This window comes from Triturus cristatus, chromosome 10 (assembly GCF_964204655.1).
Source record: "Triturus cristatus chromosome 10, aTriCri1.1, whole genome shotgun sequence".
NCBI lineage: Eukaryota > Metazoa > Chordata > Amphibia > Caudata > Salamandridae > Triturus > Triturus cristatus.
Window position 1 is genome coordinate 427,567,741 of NC_140593.1, and position 18,586 is coordinate 427,586,326.

Consider the following 18,586-nt stretch of genomic DNA (forward strand, 5'->3'; position numbering starts at 1 on the left):
ATACAATTTGTTGTGGAATCGGCCTTGTAAAGAACTATTGACACTGACCATGGTCAATAAAATGAGTCGAAAGTTTAATCCGTTGCTTGTGTCAGTGAGAGTCTGTGATAAACATAGAAGAAAGACTGTAACTCGAGTACAGCTGGCTCCCATTCACTAGTGCTCAACTCAGAGTGGAGCAATACCTTTCATTTTACTACCACCTGAAATGTGCATTCCTCCATGCTGTGAGAAGACAGTCCTGTGTCACTTGAACATCAAGTTACCTATTCACCATACCACATTTCTCACTTCTAGAACCTTGCCTCGTCATGTAACTCACCTGATCAAACCCTGAATTTCATGTGACTATGACTACTTCAGATCCGTGGTACTGTTTAACATAAAAATCCATGCTGCCAAGAGCAGTAATTAAAGTAGGTCAATAAAAGGCATTAGAACAACGGAATGTTGGAAGCTCCATTGAAAACAATGGAGCGCTCCGGGCTTATAATGGCTGGTATAAGCCCGGAGCACCAACATTCCAAGGTGTCTTTGTTCACAGCTCTGGCTGTGAACAAAGACTTCAGGGAGCCTGAGGGGATTTGAATCCTCTCGCGCTCCCTGAAGGCTTTATTTGTTAGAACATTCTGCCTTCTAATAGCCTTATAGCCCTTCGTAGCAGGGCTATACCGGCTTTTAAAGTCCCTCTGCTTTGTTAAAGTCCCTCGCCTTCGGCTCGGGCCTTTAACGCTGCAGCGGGCCTTTAACAGCCGGTATAGCCCGCTATGGCGGGCTATAAGGCTATAATAAAGACTCTAACTTTCAGAATGTATTAGGTTGCTATAATGCAGCCAGGGACTCAAAACATTGTCAGTGAAAGCAGAAAGGTAGCTACCCTACCTAATTGCAACATTGTACTGAGAAAGGCAATATCAACCAGGAGCTTTGGCATCAGTTGTCCAAAAGCTGAACACACACTACAAATATATATGTATATCTTTTCCCCACAGTGGTACCACTTCAAAACTCACAGAGTTCTCATCGGCTCATCATCCTCCATGGTTTCCCTTTGACCAGTGAACATGTCTCTCAAACGAGAAAGCAAGCCCAGAGTAGAAAGTTGCTAGACCTTTCAGCAAAGGACGCAGGCTCTGCAGACTCAGGAGCCACAGTCAGGAGGAAACAAAATGCTGGCTGGCATCCAGTCAGGAAACCACCTACAGCTCAGGCTCAAGGCATCGGCGACTGACCTTTCCTGTTACCTAAACAATCTACATTCATAGAAACCAAAGATGGACAAGAAAGTCACTGTACGTGAGGTACTGACAGAACCGCAAAGAGGTGGCTGTCTTCAACAGGAAAAGAATGAGCAGGGTGGTGAGCAGTAAACTCCACCATATGGCAACTGGCAGAGTTTTTGCCAAACTCCACACTCCAAGTGGAATGCGAAGTGGCAAAACTCTGCAAACTTCGCCCACGGAGCAGAGTTTTTCCCCCACCCCAATCAGGAGCCCTCTCCCTCCCATGCTGCAGAGAGCTCAAGTTTCACAGGTTAGTCCGTTAGTAGCTCAACTACTCTAGTTTTTTTCCTTGCATTCTGGGACATTTAGTTCCAATCTTCCAATGGTAGAAACAGGATTATTAATACCAGAATGCAAAGGAAACATAACCTGCAGTGGCTGTGCTACTCACTCATGGCATTGAACTAGAGATTTCTGCTGCTGGAAGGCACAGACACGCTGTGGAATCTCTTTAACACTCCCCTCCAGGTAGAGGGCAGTGGGATTCAGTCCCAATCAACAGCTCTCAGGCCGTGCCAGATGTTCCAGCGTATCTGTGGTACCCGACCAAGAAAATGCTGAGCCTACACATGTGATAAAGGTTTTGTGTGGCAGTGACTGATATGACCAAGGAAGGGGTCTTGCACATATAAACTTTGGTGTCAGTTCTTTAAATCTCTCTTACTTCCTACCCCTGCTGTCCAGGGCCTCTTTTGAGACAACACTCACCATCACCACACTTTTAGAGTGGCTTACTGTGAAATGGATAGGGGTGTTTTGTACACTCCCTGCACTCTGGCAGACAGACCCAGCCATCTGGCTATTCCTGTGGGGAGTCTCATAAGGGAGACCAGGGATTGACAGGATTCAGGATGCGTGGTGATGTGGCCTGACCACCACCGGCAGTGGCAAGTACTTTGACAATGCAAGGATTCTAGTCTCTCAGGTCACTCTGTAGGTCAAGAAAAATCAGAGCAGGAAAATGAACAAAGAATTATAAAAACGATTAATTGTGACACAATTAGAAATTAAGATACCAATTATTTTTTTCTTACGTAATGCATGTTAATCCAGCATGAAGAGAAGGAGCAATTAGGATAACAATTATCTGAGTTGCTAACTAGTCAATATGGCAAAGCGATAATGTGGGTATCCATGTCTTTAATAAAATTTGGACCGTAACTGTATAGTTAAGAAAATCCAAATTTTTTCGCAAGAGGATAGGCTTTTGTTGCGTTACTTTAAACATTATCAAACATAGCCTTGGAAGCATAAGCGATTGTTTTACAGTACAATGTTCAAAAAGTTGAATCCATAGACTAATCTACGGATTGACATCCGTGCTCCATCCCTGAAGGTTAAGGGCACCCTGGTCCTTCCAGATGAACTGGCCAAGATTAGAGAAATATACACTGCAGAATCACCCTTATAGTTCACCGGGCCAAATCAGAAGAAACAGGTGATGATGTTTCCTGACATTCTGAGATATTTTATTTTAGACTTGTTTTCTAGAAGACACAGCTAAGCTTTGCCAGCTTACAAAGTTCTGGATCTTATTTAGCTACTGAATACCATTTTGTTCTTATGGAAAGCCTAAAAGAAACGTTTGAAGTAGAAAACTGCCCCGTGGGAACATCAAAAACACAAATTCACACACTGTGTAAAATATACCTATATTTTGAGTACATTTCCTAAGTAAAAGGGCATACAGTTTCGGGAGTACTCACAGGAATCTGCAAATGCGGCAGATTCCTAAGAGTACTCAAATGGACGTTTTCTCATACAACAAAGAAATTGTATGGTGCATTTACCTTCCCACTATCCACATCCTACTATCTCCATGAGTTTTGAGGGTGTTCGCTCCCTGGATGCTTTACTCCTTCCTTTGACAACAGTAACCACATTTTCAGTATTCTAGGAGAAACACGTGGCTGCAAAGACTTAAACCATCCAGTAATCTAGTATCCTTAAAAAAGTATTTAGACCACATTTTAGCCAAGTCATTCCTGCTCCAAAGTTTTCAGTTTCGGTCTCCCACTGTTGAAGCAGCTTCAGAGTTTAAAAGTCAAAAGATTTGCTGTCCAACATATATTTAGCATTGTGTAGGATTAAACCTATTTGGCAAATTATTAGCCACTAAATTCAGTTCCAAATCCTGGTTCTCATTTTAGGTTGTAAGTTTGGCCTCAATGCAAAAAACAAACTGTTTAATATTGAACTCTTTTGAATCGGCATCTCTGCTGGATTTCACATGGGAAATATCAAATTTGTGGTTTGAAGAATCTTGCTTACAGATTTTAATGAATACTGATCAAGTTGTTACTCGGATTGCTGCTGGTTTTTTAGTTAAACTTAGATCTATATTCTTAAAATGCAATCAAATAATATAGGTATTGCTTAGTGACAGGGCCCACTTGCCGCCAATACATTTATATTATCTTCTCCCCGTATTTAGGATGGTGATGAAGGTTGTGAACTTTTCAGATGAAGTCTTGCAAATTAACAGAAAAAGTCAAAGGACTGGGTGAATAACTCTGAGTGTGGCATCTGGGAGGATTACTTTAGACAGCAGGAGCTCAGAAGCAGGAAGAGGCAAACCTTGCTCACAGTTTCCGAGCTGTACTGTCTGAAACTCAAGATGTAATTCCAAGAAATATCGGGTTGATTGAACTCACTTAACATGCCGCAGGCACATAAAAGCAGGAGCTCTGATCTGCGCCGAGCCAGCAGAGCCCACCGTGATACAGCCCCTATAGTGTAACAAAACTTGAGGTGGCACCCCCTGCAAAGTATGTGCAGGTCCCCTCCACCCCAAACTCCAGACCCAGTCTAAAGCTCACAGGCCATGGACCTGCCAGTGGGGGCCCCCCGGAGCTTGCCCCCCCACACAGTGTCTGCAGGAGCTTTTGTTATACCGTGGATGGCCCCACATTACTACAAACAGCTTCGATCCATCCAACTTCAAATCAGAATAAATTATAATCAAGGCGATGTGGAAGCCAAATAAATATGTAAATAGCAACACAGCAGGTAAACACAACAACTAAACCAATTCTGGAAAGGGAAGCATTTGCTAAACCTCAAACAACCTCCTCGACACTCACGGACACTATTGATAGGCTTACTCTGGTTGTTTTATACAGCTCCACATTGCCATGGGTTGCTTCTTGTTAGCTCCCACTTCTAGCTGCTTTCTGTTTTCAAGGATTAGCTCTCGCCAAGTATTGGCATTTCCTCAAGTTCATTTTACTGAAGTTATGTGGTTATTCTTTCTATGGAGATGACATGCTAATGTATGACCAGAACCAATTACTATTGAATGACCTCTATGCAAAACAAATTAGGCATATGGATATGAAGTACATTAAACATTTAAAAGTGTGTATGGTGGGGCCCTGGGGGTCTCTACATTAGACCCAGCGCAGGTTAGAAGTGACAGAAAGCATATACTATGTTTGGGCTTTTCCCCAGCCAGTGTGAGAAAGCGTGGGCAACTCAATTCAATACCGAATCAGTAGGCACCAACTCCTTGAAACATACCACAATTTGTACCCTTGTTGGTAGTCTGACCAAGTATACCTTGGGGTTAAAAAAACAAGAAAACGGCATACTCCTAGTGAAATTATCAACATGACTTGAACGTTAAGGAACGCTTGCTTGGTTGTTACTCGTGTGTTACTTTTGCGGTGGACAACTGGAGGAGTTGCATTTTATGTGCTGCCCTCTCATGACCCACCGCTATATTACATGTCGTGAGCTTTCACAGAATGTGAAGGAAAGACCATGCTTTTGAGGGTGTACCTCATTAATGCCGTAGCTCACAATAGTATTACTGAGGGAGTTCTCTGAGTGGTCTTCAGTTAAAGGAAATGAATTGTGCGATCGATTCTTAGAGGGGAACTCGCACATTTTCATTGCTGTGCTGCTTTTAGAGTCACACATGTATGTAAACTGCTTCTAGCATGTGTGGTATGTGCAGGGACCACTGACACCGCACTGTGAAGGCAGCTAGGTGATATTTTCAAGTATCTGTATTCGATATACATTCCCTCCATAGGCAATGCCATTCGAACCTTACCCAAACCAACATGCTATGTTGAGGTAGCAGTTTTCAGCAGCAACATGTGTTATGAATAGTGTCACAAGCTGCCTAAATCACGTTAGTGATTCTTGAGGATGATGGTGCGTAGAAAATAAGTGCCTTGAATCTTACAGAGTGAGTAGTGTAGTTTGTTACCTAATTGCACTACAGTATAACCGTCTAACACTGCTCTTTGCAAATAAAAGAGCATATTATGGGTCAAGCTTCCCCTGCTGCAGAATACGAAAGGCCGCGCACCGCTGCTGAGCACTAAGCCTTAGTTACCACCTGGAGACAGTTACCTCCCATGATGCAATGCTGAGGTGGCATCAGTTGCATCATGACCACGGAGGCAGCTACCACTAGTGCAGCAGGTGCTGGGGCGTGAGCGGGCCACTGCATCCCAACTACGACTGTCTTTTACTGCCCAACCTGGGGCAAGAGGTGCCATTTGTCTTCCTTCCATTAGGGCAAGTGGCACCCTTGCAACGCAACTGATGAGGGCACACCAAACGCAATTGCTTTCCAGCAGCAGTTCCCACGGTGCGGTAACACTTTCTAGTATTCGCATGTTGGAGGAGACACCAGCAAAAATTCTTCCAGCATTTATGATGATTTTACGTTGGAGCATCTGTGCAGACATCACGGCAGGTCTAAGAGCAGTCTACAAGGACTGGATAGCAGGGATGCCCACAACCCCTCCAACCAGCTGAATAATGTCCACCCTGTGCTCTTACAGACTTAAAACAATAATTAGGTGTTGATTATAAGTGGACCAGATAGGGATGAGGTATTTACTGCAACCCATACATTTCGGTTTGTTTGACCAGCCGAAATTCACGAAGGAAAAATTCTGAGATATGGAAATAACCATAAAATACTGAGTTACTTTCTCTGCAAAGAGGGGTTTGCACATGGATCCACATTTAGTGTTGGAATCCTTTTGCATGCAGAAATCACAAGCGGATGATAATACATATTGACCAACCAGGCTGCTGATAAATCTTGTGTAGTACAGTCCAATATCACACTTCAGAAACGTACACAATTTTCAATCTTGTGAAAGATGCAAAAATGTTAAATCAGTATGGTTGTCTGCCATGGACAACTGTCACCTTGCACTAGTTATATATTTATGCTAAACACCGATTTCCGCTAAACATTTATCACAAAATTCAGCAACAAGGGTGGCGAGAGACTACAGACTAGGCTACAAAAAGATACTGTAAGATATGTAGAACAATGGACTGTTCGGAGCTCCGTTGAAGACAATAAAGGTTGGTCCAGTCCTTCTGTTCAAACATTCCATTGCCGTTCTGTCTCTCCCTGTTTAATTTAGAACACAACCCTTGGTTGGTGGAATGTTCTAAAAGCATAATAGTTCTTCTGCATTCGACAATACAGGCTGTTAAATGCCCTCTCCCTCATTATAGGCCATGCTAACTCATATTCAGGGCTTTTAACAACTACTATAGCCCTCGGCAGTGGGCTTGAATGATGTAAGAAAGTTTAGGTCCGCTATTGTTAATTCTTAGTCCTGAGTTATCTGAAGAAACAAAACGTTTGAAAAAGAGTTTTGTCAAAACCACCCGCTTTTTCGGTTATGATAACAATATAATAACAGACCTACTCAAATGAAAACAAGACTCTAATAACTCATAAGTTGAAAACCGAGCCAATGTAAACTTCATGTCTGACACAAAGCAACAGACAGGAGCAGCCCGCACTCAGCGGTTGAAACCGCAGGGGACCCCAAATGGCGGTAAAATGCGCCGCCCGAGCGCTCGAGCTCTTTCCTGCGATGCGACCGGAGCAGGGCTGCTATGTAACCGGAGCAGGGTCGCGCCTGGGTGTTTATGATTGTCTGCTGTGAGCCCTCAGCACTAAGTGCCCGAACTAAATCACGTCTGCGAGATTTAACTGACACAGCAAAACTAGGCACTGCAGCAAGAGACGGATGCAGTTGTCTTCTTGTCCAATAAACATACACGTTAGGACCGACATTGCAGGTTATATCAGGTGTAAGACGCATTCAACTGCCTCCCAGTATTCGCACTAACAAACAATATGTAAAACAAAAACCTTAAAAAATAAGGAAAAAAGGAAAATGACAAGCTTCTTAAAAGATATATTTGATATAGCAACTACTACTGCATTTCTGCAGTTCCTAAACACTAGAAGCAGCAGGGGTTGCCATCAGCTTACTGATACCAGAAGGATGAAAAGCTAACCCACAGAACTCCAAGCAGCAAAACAAAATTTAGAGGAATATCACCACCCAATTGCAAACGGTAATGGGTCATAACCTTGTGGGGCGAATCCAAAGTGGCTGCAAAGCAAATATCACAAATAGAAGCCCCTTTAAACGCTACCCAGGAGGCAGAAACACCCCAGGCAGGCCCCCCAGGGAAAGACACTGGGACTGGTTGGCCAGCCAAGGAATAAGAATGAGAAATAACCAACTTAATACAATGGGACAAGGCAGAGAGAGAAGACTTGATACCCTGCTTTGCCAGACCATGGGAGACAAACAAAGCACCAGCTTTGTGAACTGAAGCAGCGCGCTGCAAATACCGATGGACATCAAGAGAATGCAAACGCACCGCTTCATCAGACACAGGAGAGGGACAAAATGTAGGCAAAAAAATATCAGCATCCAAATGAAACGAGGAAACCACCTTAGGGACAAAGGCCAGAGTATGAATGAATAAATCTTTATTGTATAATATATATTCAAATATTCGTACAATAGAAAAAGACTTCAAAATCACAAGCATATCTACAAATATTCCATAAAAGAAGCATTTCGGTCACAATTCTTAAGACTACAATAGGCATAATCTACAAATGTAGTTACCTTCCAAATAAATAATCTGCAGTGGAAAAACAAGACACATCAGCCTCTGTGATGGATCTACAATTGATTGCACTAAATGTTTTTTTCTGGTAGTTCTTTTGTAGCTCTCATAGGTTAGGACATAGACAGTTTAAATGCTCAATCCACTCCTCTTTGTAGTTGCATAAGCACCAGGCCTTTTAGGGTAAGCATTCAGTATTCCAAGACCCCTCAATTTGAGCTATTGATATCAACAGCAAGTGAAATCTCATATTTCTGTTTGCATCCTGGATTCAAATTAGAGGCCAAGTACTCTTGTTTTAGTCTGGAATATGATTCCGTCATATAACGGGCATTTCGATATTTCTGCAGTCGGTAAACCTGCAGCTATTGCATTCTTCCAAAGAGCCTGTTTGATTCAATTGTTGTTTTTTTGTCCGTTTTGTTATGCATTTCAGATTTAGACTTCTGAGTAGTTAGTGAGTGACGTTATTTGTCTTTTTACATGTGTAGAATCTACTTCATAAAAGCAACAAATTAAAATGTAAACCATTTTGTAAAAGTTAAAGTGTATAATTTATAAAAAAGCATTTTTGGCTAGCATTGTTTGCTATAAAAAGATTGGAGTAGGACGTAATGCCACCATCCGGAAACAAATTAAGAAATGGAGGGGAGGACAACAAAGCCCCAATCTCCTCCACCCATCTCCCGGAAGAAATGGCCACCTAAAACACATCTTTGGCCGACAGAAACTTGAAGTCAGCGTACTCTAAAGGCTCGAACAAAGCCCTCTGCAAACCCAGCAGGATGAGAGGCAAGTCCCAAAAAGGGATTGGGAATGAACAACAAGAAGGCCTACTAAAACAACTGTGCAGCAAGCGAGTTGCCAGCGGGGCAACAGACAGAACACCAGCCCAACGAAAAGCTTGTACAGCCGTCCACTGACTATGGATGGTACATACTGCCAACTCAGCTGAAAACTGTTCTGAAGGAACTCCAATACTGCCATAGGATCACAAGAGGAAGCTGACAAACCCTTGTCCTGACACCAAATGGTAAAATTCCACCAATGATGGCCATGAGCCGTAAAGGTAGACAGCAGCAGGGACTGCTAGATCAGTGCTGCAACATCCAAAGAACACCGTTGCTCTAAGAGGGACTGCCTCTCATGTGCCAAACCGCAAGCCTCAACCTGTGACGCTTGTCCAGATGAAGATTTGACTGACGCAGCGGGGATGGATGGATCAATAAAACCCAATGAGGCCGGACTGGCAAAGAACAGAAGGGAACAAAGGGTGCTATGCTCAAGCCGAGCCAATCAACAGAAGCTCCTCCTGGTCCTGTATTATCTTCTGAACCACTCAAGAGAGCAGAGGGAGGAGGACAACAATAAACAAGACAACTGGGCCAGGGAAAAGAGTGGACAATCTGGTTGTCCGTCTGAACAGACACCGCTGTGGGCATGCAACAACAGGGGATGGAAACACAAAAAGGCCTTCAGAACTGCTTCCAGCTCTTTCTAATTAGAGGACTCATCAGATTCCACCTCCCTGTGCAGCAAAATCCACCAGAGTAGCACCTATCCCATCTCACTGGCATTGGTCATGAGAACCAGCACAGAAAGAAGAACCAAAGAAAACTCCCTGTTTCCAAAGAAGAAGGGTTCAGCCACCACTGGAGATCCCTGCAGATCTGAGTCATCACAGGAACCAGAGACTCATAGTCTCGAGACAACAGGTTGCAATGCCTCAGGAGATGGTGAACAAGGAAATGCAAGTGCATTCTCCCCCAAGGAACAAGGGCCAACGAAGAGGACAACTCCTGCTAACTGCAGAGCCAGGTCCTCGCAAAAGCCGAGGGACAAAGAAGGAGAGAGGACAAATGGGAGCAGACACTAACACAACGCTCCTCTGACCCAAAGACCTCCCCAAATCCATTCTGAAGTGGGCCCCAATGAAGACGAGATTGGGACGGCTGGACCTGGGACTTCTTCCAGTTGATCAATAAGCTGTGCTCCAGCAACAGCTTGGTCACATTGAGAACCTCCATCTGGGCCTTAAAAAAGAACAAGGGGCAATTAGCCAGTCATCCTGATAAGGTAAGAGCTGGATGCCTTCAGAATGTAAAATACTCACCAAGGGTACTAAAAGCTTGCTGAACACCCATGGTGCAGATACCAGCCTGAAGGGGAGGAACTGGCAGTGGTTGCCTTGGACAGTGAACCGGAGGAACTTCTGTAGAGACGGGACATGGAGGAAGGCATCGATGAGATCGATGGAGGTCAGGAACTCTCCCTTCCATAAGAGAGACAATATCAGCTGGAGAGAAACCATATTGAAAGACAAATGAGGGATACACTGAATGACCCACTTACGGTACAGAACCAGGAAGAACTCTCATGACACCTTCTGCACTGAAAAAAGCAGGGAATAATAACCATGGGAAATCTCAGCAGGATGACCCCCACCGGAAGAAACCTGGAGCAGTCAATCCTTGGGAGGGGTGGAAGAGGATGCAGCAGCTGAAGAGTACTGGGATTTGTCAGCATTAGCGGGTGCCCACGCTACGACCCCTGATTCAAAAGGGCTAGTGTTGCAAAGCCTTACCCCCAGAGGGAAACGTCCATTTGTAACCAAAACCTCTGCTCTTGGTGACTGGACTAACAGGAGTAAACACCTTCCTATTTTCTGCTGACTTCTTAATCAGCTCCTCCAAGTCACTGCCAAAAACTTTGGAACCTGTAAAAGGAAGCTTCAAGAGAGCTGCTTTCTGGGCAGCGTGCCTTCAAAGAGCGCATCCAGCTTTTGCAATGGGCTGCAATGGCAGTGCTCAAAGAAGCTGCTGATGCACCGAGATTGACAAACATGATGTCTGAGAGAAACTGCACCCTCCTGTACCTGTACCTTCTCTGACAAAGAATGGCAGTCATTAAGGAGGGACTAAATAGCATAAGTGGAGTAGGCATTAGCACAGATCGCAAAGTTAGAAGCTACACAGCCCGTTCACAGCCCATTCCACCTTCTTGTCAACAGCATCAGATGGCAGAGCATCCTCTGACACCACAGCCCTCTGGGTGACAACCCAGCCATAATGTTATCAATTTTCACAGAGGATGAGAACTCCTCTCCTATCTTATCCAGAGAGACATTTCAACAAGAAACCAAGGAAAGACTGCTTCTCAACATCCTCCCACTCATTCATAAGCACACGGTGAATGGAAGAGTGCAAGGGCGAAGATTTAGGCTCAGCACGCTAATATTGCAAGAAAAAGTAATCAGCCCGTGGTTGAGCAGAATCAGCAAAGCCCAAACTGTCCCAAACATGCTGCATAATTTCAGCCAAATCTGCGCCCTGCACAAAACGGCCCTTGAGGTCCTCATCATCCCCCGCCACGGAAGGCTCCATCCTAGGAACTTTTGCAGGAGGAGCCCCCTCCTGGGCATGAAACGCAGCTTTCACAGCAGCTGCAATAATGGCCTGGAGATATGGGGCCACAGGCACCCAGCAGATGGCCCGCCACTGGGGGAAGATCTTCTGAATCTCTCATAACAAAGATGTAACAAGCACCAGAAAACGACAGCCAGACAGCCACATCTGAATATGCTGCAATGAAAGCTACAAACAGCAACCAGCACAGCAGTGCACAGGAAAAGCAGTTCCTGCTGAAACCAGCTAGTTGCCTAGGAAACACTGCTCTTGGAGCACAGTCCCTGCCCGCATCAAGACAGGCGGAAGCATACGGAGGTGCCTATAGGGATGTGCAGAGGAACCATGTTAAAGTCAGGCAGACACACCGTGTCTGCTGAAAACACATCAAATGGCGGGCAAATGAAGCAAAAGCGCCCTGCACCAGTGCCCATCCAACAAGATGCACAAAGCAATGCCAGATTTGAGGAATATAAAATAAAAATGGAAAACAACAAAGAGCTCCTTGTGGCCGTCACAGGCTGCCTAGCAAGCCCCAGATGCCCCTGTGATCACATATGCCCACATACGGCATGCTCACAAAAATGAAAATATAAAGACTGCTAAAGCAGGCCCATAAAAAAAAATAGTAAAGCAAAACATACACACCTGTAGACAAGATGGTAATTGGCAGCACAAAAAGAAACAAGAAGTCTTTCCCAGGAGGTGAGGTATTTTTACTACCTTTGAATGGGGGCCATCTTGGATTGGGGAGGAAAAGTCAAGTTTGGTAATTATGTTCTGCATGAATGGAGATAAACTCATACATATGGACTGTGAGAGGAAGACGGACGAGGAGGTAATGCTCTCTCCCTTTCATGCAATGCAGCTTGCTGAGCTGCGTTGCATTACATTTTTTATCCCAGCCAGTGTTACTTTATTAATGAGCCAACAGAGATGGAGCATCAACTGCCTACTACATTTCAGTCTCATAGCATCACCATATGGCCAGTAACAAACAAGAAAAGACTGACAATGGAGCTCTGGTCGGAATTTAATGGCAGCTGCAAGATATTTCCTTCACATATTCCTTAATTGTCTGGACATGTTAGTAATGGTGTGGAATGAAATAAAATGAACAATATGACGATTACCTGCATCTTTTAACTACTGCACGATTAACGCTATATTTGGGATGAGGTGTGAGGCGGTAGCAAAGTAAATATTCTTCAATGGGAAGCAGATGTCTATTTCTCTACACAATTTTAGTACAATTTTTATGTTTGTTTAGAAAATGAACATGAAAGCAACATCGTAATGTAGTGCAGGTGTTACACTTTCTTTGTCCAACAGTTTGTGCCCGTGACTCAGAGGCCTCTCTCTGTACTATTAACAGAGAAACACTCCCTTTGTTCAAACTGATGGAGAGGAGGAGAGGTCTTCTGGTGTCTTCAATGATGGGGCCTGCGGAGAAGCGGCTGGCCACTAAACTTCAACAATGAAATAGGCCACGACCAATGAGACGCTAGAAAGGCAGAAAGCCTTTTCCTTTCGGCTGTTTGAAATATATGGGGGCAGATTTACAAGCCCCTTGACACTTCTGTTATTCAGCGGCGGCGTAAACCATGCGCCATGTTGCGCCTTATTTACAGCGGGATGCATCTAGGGAGATGCGTCACGTTGTAAAGCCCTGCGCCACATTAAACCTGCGTCAGGTTTAATGTGGCGAATGGTGGGCGTTCCGTCGGATAATGCCTCGGAAAAGTGATGCAGTGAAATCTACAAGATTCCACTGAGTCACTTTTCCGACGCCGCTGCGTCAAAACCCTGCGCCTGCTTGAAGCAGGCGTAAGGCATGACGCAGCATGTTAGATATGGGCAGCCCCTGAGCCTTGCTGGAGTTGCGTCGCTCTTACGACACGACTCCAGCAATGCGCCGCCCTTACGCCATCAGATGCATCACGCATCTGTTTATCCTTGTGCCACGATGCGCCGCATTGTAAATGCGGTGCATCTGTGGTGGCGCAAGGGTAAACTTGCGTGACGCATGTCACCTGGCACAGCCCTGCTGAAATTCAGATATGCGCCAGTCCTTGTAAAACTGCCTCTTAGTACAGATTAGTTTACAATTAGTGCAGTCTGGGTGCTCGTGGATCACTACGTGGCGCTTTGCAACACACACAGCTGCAAACAGCAGCACCCTTTCAATTCAGTTGGTGAGGAGGCAGCGCCAAATGCCTTTGCGTCATGAAGTGGCAAAACTCTGCTAATCTATGCACTGGGGGCGTAACGAGGTGCGCCCAGCGCAAGCACTCAGAGAATGTCGCACAAAGACAGATTTACTAAAGAAGCACGACCTGGCTCTGCACGGAATACTAATTCTATATTTAACTTGGAACAATCAACGGACAAGTGGAAAATAACGTATTATTTTCATGAGTTATGTAGAATGCTTTGCAAAATTACATATTTTAAAGAAGCCCACTCTTGAAATGTTGTCTACACATAAAACATTAATACTGGGGTGTGTGCCTCGAATTGCAGTTTGACCCAAGATTCTGCAAGTTTGCATTTGCAACATTACTGATGCAAGAATGGCCCAAGACATTATCGGAGTTTGACTTTGTAAATAAAGCTCAGCACATTTTTTTCAGTTTGAGCAATGCAGCACTACATATTTTCCAGCAAGCACTGCTGGGTTGACCAGATTATAGCAAATCAGGGCCATCACACCAGCACAATCCCCGACTGGTTCTTCCAGTGGCTTAAAACCAGAAGCAGGCAGCTATCCACATTTTCCGGACTATTAAAGATGAGCCTTCAAATTTACCTGCCCCTACCCTATTCCAAGAGAGAGAGGTGTCATGCTCAACAGTACTTGAAGAACTTTCAGGACAGGCTGAACTTGCCATCTGGGACCAGGCCAACAGGAACCATCTGGCCCCTTACAAATTAATGCTTTTGCACTTGCACAGAGGTGCCAGTTCATGCTAATGCCAATGGTTGGCACCTAAAGGGCACCAGAAGCTCTTTATGAAGTGAGTGAAGGTCTATCAATTTAAGTTGTGGCCACTATAAAGGACTCCTCACAATGATTCCAGAATCAAACTTGCTTATCTGAAGACACTGTACCAGAAACACAGGGGCACTCTACTGGCACTAAAGCTTTTAGGACAAGTACACTAATGGATGTGTATGTTTGGCAGCACTTTAACCCAAAAAACTAAAAGTTAGAAAATTGATGACATCCAAAGTGGTAACTCGAAGCTTAACCGGTGACCAAGTGCCTTCATTGGAGTACCCACTCACTAGTTAAAATTCCGAGGCTCTTCAGGGCACAAGACAGGTCAAATTAGAAGAACCCATTAATTCAAGGATCAAGTATCCTCCTTTGACCACCAGCACCACATCCTTTGAAGCAAGCACATATATGTCTATAGTAACTACATCCAAAAAGGTCGCCCAAACACTCTTAATTGTTCTTCAGCTTGGACATGAAATATGTCCAGCACAACACATGGCCAACCACTGGAACTGCAACCCTCTTCCATAGAAAATAAATGAGGCAGGAATATACAATAAAACCCTACAAGAAATAATGTTAAAATAAATTAACATATTTATTTTAAAAAAATATACATTTTACTTAATATTAGAAAAATTATAAATAGTTAAACAATAAATATAATTTTATTAAAACATTTTAAATACACTTTTTTGAGAGTTTTTGCAAATAAATAGAACTTTTAATATTCAATCCAAAAAATCCAACTATTAGAATATATGCTATACATTACTTTAGGTACTTTTTAATACCGAGTGAGGGCCTGATTATGACAATGGCTGTCCAATAGACCGTCGTAGTCATGGTGCCGAAGCAAGAACTGCCGTACCGGTGGTCTGTTCGCCCTGTGACGAGTTTGGTGATCGGACCACCAAAGGACCACTGCAACCGCTGGGGATCTTGGCAGAGTTGCAGCAGTGTGAGGCTGCATCATGCTTGGCGATGCTGCTGTGGCACTACCAAGCTTATTATGAGTTTCCTGACCGCCTCACTTTCAATGGCAGTGAGCCTGCCATTACTAGTTTGGTGATGAGGAAACAATGGGGGCCCTAGAGGGCTCCTTGACTCTGGGCCAAGGGGTGCCTGCAGGGGGGCACATGTTGTGCCCCCTTTGTGCAGTAATCCCCTTTCCTGCACGGCATACACATTACAGTCCATGCCATGCAAGAATGGGCTTTGGTGTTCCCATTGCGGTGCCTTTTTAATAGGCACCACGGTGGGGACATCAAAGGACCGCCCACCAGACCACGCGATTACTCATAATCTGGTGGGCAGCCGGTGGTTAAGTTTGGCAGTCCTGGAGTGGGGCGCTGGTGTGGCGGCCCACTTCAGGACCACCAAACTCTTAATCAGGCCGTAAATTAAAATAAGCAGCTATTGGCAGAATATGTTGTTTCAAGATATCTTTACATAAATAATTATACATGAATTAAATATATTGAAATACATTTTTAATATGCTTTTAAGATACTTCTGTGCTTTTTTTAATTTGAGCTAGGTTTTAAAGAAAATTATAAAATTAGTTTGCAGTGGTATTTAATTGGGCCTGGACGGTGAACTCCACTCCGTTCGCGGAGTTTGCAGAGTTTTCTGTAATCCATGCTCCGGGGAGTTCGTGGAGTGCAGGAAACTGTACTTCACATAGTGCAGCAGAGTTTTTTCCCCACTCACACTCAGTAAGTTGGCGAGCACGACCTGCTGCTCGGGTAGAATTTCTACTGAAGCGGGAGGAAGATCAGCACGAACTGCAGTTCGCGTTGCACTCTGTCACTTGCGGAACTCCACTGAGATTTTTTGTCACTTCGCAAACTCCGCCGAGGCCTATAATTAATATTTAAATATTTGTATGGAATTTTTTTAATTGTATTAAACCTTTTTACTTTTCCCTAGATGTTACTCAGGGAGATCTTGTCCCTTGTGGCAGAGACCTCTGCCTACATGTGAAAAATTACAATTAGACAACCGCACCCATCTATATGGGCGAAGGAGCCACGCCCCCTCACCTTTTTGCAGAGAGGAAGAGTGTATATTAGGCTGAGCAAAGGTCAGCCTGACAGACACTTTTCTTGTTCAGGTCAGACTGCTTTGAGCCAGACAAGCGCTAAATGTGCCGGCTCCTGGCTGCCTGAGCTGAAGTTTTCCAGGCTGAGGATTTCACAGCCTGTGGGCATGCCTCCTCAGCCTGGCAAAAGTGCCTCAAGGCCCCCGCCCTCATGATGAGGAGGAGCGTCACCGATTGCCTCAGACCTGAGTGCTTCAGTTTTAAGCCCTGAAGTGCCCCGGGCCGAGTGTTAATCAGAGACACCTTGTCACAGAGTGGGGTGGGGTCAGCAACTCTCACTGAGCCAATCACATTTTATGATGAGTGTAGGACTGCTGCCATTCCTCATTGGCTGAAGGAAGGCAGCAGTCCCAACTCTCCTGGGACCTCTGAGTCTTTCCTTTCCCGGAGCTGCAGGACAAGTATGTTTTCTGTTTTAAATGCTGTTGTGCATGTGCATGTATGTATAAATGTACAAATCTATTGTGAGTGAGTGTTTTGAATGGGTTTATGTGTGTGTATTTGTGAATGCATGGGTGTGAGTGTTTGTGTGAGCTGCTTGCCCTCTTCCCTGTCAAAATGACCAGCCGCCACTGCAATTAGGAACTTTATACTCATAAATTTGGCTCCACCCCATGGTTTAAAAGGGTGGATACTTGTAAGCCATCAATTTGTCATAACTTTACACTCAGAAATTGTGAACAGACAAAAGTAGTAAAGTTACCACAAAGGTAAAATAGTATATTTACTTAAATAAATTTACTCATGCCTATCTAACTTTGATGATCAGACTCATAGTGTGCATAAATGATACAATTTCAAAAATGGAAAATGTAGAAAGTGGTGCATAAATCACAGGTGGGCAGTGGAAGGTGCATCACATAACATAAACTATAATTTAAATGTAAAGAAATTCAAATTCATCTCACTATTAATGCTTGGCATGCATGCTGTACAGTAAGCTCGCTAGCATTGGAAAAACGAACTGCATTTCTGTGAAAATCACATACACAGTTGAGCACATACTGACATACTTAATTTATTCATGAGCAATCAAACGAGGCTCCTGATGTGTGGAAGGTGAGAGCCCTGTTTCAGGGACACCTCCTACCCTCTTGGTGCACTTGTTGTGAACGTCAGTGAGATCAGCACAGCTCGTGACCAAACAGTAATGTGAGAAAGGAAAGTATAACACGCAAACCTGCAACTATTTCTTTTACTAACCCATGGCAGCTGGAAACATGTTCTCAGCTTTCATGGCATCTACTGAGTGTTCACTTGTGGCAAGTTGTGCTCAGTGATTCAAAGAACTAAGAAGAAACATGATGACTGATGATGAATATTCGATGACTTTCCATTACACCCAGCATTCCCCTCCATGTTGAGGTTTACTAAGCTTTATTCCACATAAGTAAGGCTGGAACACCACATTACTAGTCACAGGGAATCAGCACTTTCATCATTTAAGCTAGGAGACCCTTATACAGTGAATTTTAAATATCAATTGGAGACGGGACAATACACGTGCTGGGAGTTCATTTCATGACGGATTACTGCGTTACATGAAACGGTCATATTTGATATATGTAAATTGCGTCTTGCTCATGTTTTTTCCTATGATGATGTTACCAACTGGTTGGTTGGAAAATTTGATGCCAAGGAGACAGAAATGAAAAGTCATTCAACAAATTTGTGAAACATAAACAGCCAGAAGGCAGGGACCCAATCTATCTAAAGTTTCAGACACCGCTAGAGCGATTAAGCAGCAACATCTCACACTGGTTTCAGCAAGAGTAGCTGGAAGCTCAGTCAACATGGGATATGGATGCTGGTAATGTGAGAAAAGAATTGATGTTGCACAAGGTTTCATCTTTGCTACTCTGGATCCGAAAGCCAA

At 44.1% G+C, this 18,586-nt stretch overlaps 1 protein-coding gene across 2 annotated transcripts in view; it reads right to left on the reverse strand.

Moving 5' to 3' along the window:
• The window catches only part of MKX (mohawk homeobox), a 239,742-nt gene that overhangs the window by 45,996 nt on the left and 175,160 nt on the right, over positions 1 to 18,586 (reverse strand). The window lies entirely within an intron of this gene.